Genomic DNA, 2,761 nt, shown 5'->3' with positions numbered 1-2,761 from the left:
TCTCTCTCTCTCTCTCTCTCTCTCTCTCTCCTTTCTCTCTGCCAAAGCATATACGCCCTTGCCACAGAGAGCATGAAAGAACTGCCCCCACTGGGGGATGATGTTGTCACAATCCTTTTCCCTCCATTTCTCCACCCTTTCAGGACTTTGGGCACACATATATGCATGCCTGGAATGTTTTTTCAAGTCCCTGGAGCCAGGATTTGAACAGCAGTTGGCTATGTGGAACCCAGCTAATGACATCTGGCTCCCTGCACAGAGCACATAATCACTGCTCTATGGGACCAGCCCTCTGTCTTCTTTTTCTTACCACACCCTTTTTTTTTTTTTGAGAAAGATTTTTGGTATAGGGTGCATGTGTTCACCAGAGAGACAGAAAGCAAGAAATTACTCCCCAGGGGGTATGGCCACCCCAAATCCCTTCTCCTCCATTCTCCTCTTGGGATTTTGGGCACACAGCACATGCACCCAGCATGTGTTTCAAGCCTCCAGGGACTCGAACCACAGGCAGTCATAAGAGAGTCTACAATCTTAACTTCTACATCATCTGCTGGCCCCTACACACTTCTTTTTAAGCCCATTCTGATCTAATTTCTATTTCTAATTCCTTTAAATGACTGTCATTAAGGCCACCAGTGGTCTCCAGTTTGTTAAATTCAACGGACATTTTAGTCTTTAGTTTACCTGACTTTTAGCAGCATTCAGCAAGTTAATGACTCCCACTTTTATAAAAACCTCTTAGATTCTACTCCACTGCGCCCTCCTTGTGTCCCTTCCACCGTTCTTAGCCTCTTTTGCCAATTTGTCCTGTTTAGCCTTTGATTGTTGGAGTTCCTTAAAAATTAGTCCTAGACCTACTTTTCTTCTTATTCTATGCCTTCGCTAGGTGGCTACATGAATATTAATGCCTTCAATTATTGTCTGTACATCAATGATTCCCAAAGTTATGCCTCCTGCTCAGACTCTTAGAGCTCTAGGCCAAATGCCTAACTGCCTACTTGCTAGCTCCAATTACATGTTCAAAAATCACCACCGCCCCTTGAACCATGTAAAACCCCTCAGGGCTTTCTCTTTAACCAAGCCACCTTTTGACTTTTCCTTATCTCACCATCCAACCATTGTCTAGGTAAGAAATGAGAAATAATCCTTTACTCTCTTCTTCCTCGGCTCTGATATTTAATATTTTATTTTAGATGGTAAGCTGTTCTCTCCCTGTGTTCTCAGGATTGCTGCCAACATTTCAAAGCTGAAGACAATAGGCCATAAGGAATCCCCACCATCTTAAAAAAACCAATGTGTTACTGAGCAGCAGCAAAATTGGCTTTGCTTCAATTGGCTTTGCTTCTGCAAGCATCAGTCTCTTCTCCCCACGCCCACATTATCTGTTTCTTTAGTCTGTATTACATACAGACTAGAGGAACACGAGGAGGTGCCTGAGAGCAAGTAATATGGCTCTTCCCCTGTCCATAAGCCAAGTTAGGGAAAAAATCATATTACTTGTAAAGATAAGAGATGGCTATAAGGAGGTACAAGCATCCTATTGTTGGATTGGACATCTGTGTTGGCAGTAGACTTTTTCATGTGCTCTTAGAGAAGAATAAGAATTGGATAATAAAGAGAAACGGCACAAGTCGGGGTGGTTGGATTTCCCAGAAGACCCCACAGAAGAAAGCTAAACTTGAGGCAAATTGCTAGTACATACCCAAGAGGGCTACACATGAAGCAAGGGGACCCCCAAGACCAAGAGGCTGTGGAGCACATTGCTAAGGAAGGTATCAGAAGTAGCCTCTCTCACATCAGAGAACTGTGCGGAAGTCCTTGCATGGTTTCCTGAAGTGCCTCATCAGCTAGAGGCAGCGTGTGGATGCCTACCGCACAGCCTAGATCAGCTGCTTCAATGACATGGGAGACATAAGCAGCTTTCTCCAGCCCTCCATTGAGGCCCTACCAGCCAAGAAACAACTGAACACATATGAACGAGTTAGAAAACAGACACTCTGCCAACCCCAATTATAGGAACATCCCTTAGTCCTTGGCACAGATCTGGACTGGAAGGGCAATGGGGGAAAAGGTGGGAGAGAGTTTTAAATGGGGTACAAGATTGGACTGAACCAGACTAGACTTTCTAATAACAGAAAGTGATAAGGAATCTATGATCATTTGCTAAAGATGTGAAGAAATTTGAAAGGAAATGTTACCGTCACATTTGAAGACAGTGGTCAACAACAAAAGTAGAATCTTCATGTTTACATCCCTTCATGTTTAGACCCTTCAGTTGCTTGGTTACACAATTAATCACAGAAACATCTTTTTCATTCTAGTTCTCTTGACCTTTCCCATGCTACAGTCAGAGCGCTTTTTCAAAACACAAATCTGATCACGTCATGCCCCTGCATAAATCTTTTAATGGCTTACCATTAGTCCTAAGCCGAGGACAAAGATTTAAATCCTTACCACCAGCCCCAAAGCCCTGCCTACAGTCCCACGGATCTGACTCCCCTTTCTCTGCACTTCAATGACCCTGGTCTCTCTCCCCCTTTTTTTTTTTTTGGAGAGGTTTTTTGCTATAGGGCATGTGCACTCGCCAGACAGAGAGAGACAGAGAGACAGAAAGCGAGAAATCAATCCCTTCTCCTCCATTCTCCTCTCAGGATCCTAGGCACGCACACATGTGCCCGGCGTGAGTTTAAACCACCGGGTCTGAGACTTGAACCACATTCGACTATATGGGAGTCCAGCGACATAGCCATTCACGCTAACT

This window comes from Tupaia chinensis, unplaced genomic scaffold, assembly GCF_000334495.1.
Source record: "Tupaia chinensis unplaced genomic scaffold, TupChi_1.0 Scaffold000263_1, whole genome shotgun sequence".
Classification (NCBI taxonomy): Eukaryota; Metazoa; Chordata; class Mammalia; order Scandentia; family Tupaiidae; genus Tupaia; species Tupaia belangeri.
The sequence above is the reverse complement of the archived record's forward strand: the minus strand, read 5'-3'. Positions refer to the sequence as shown.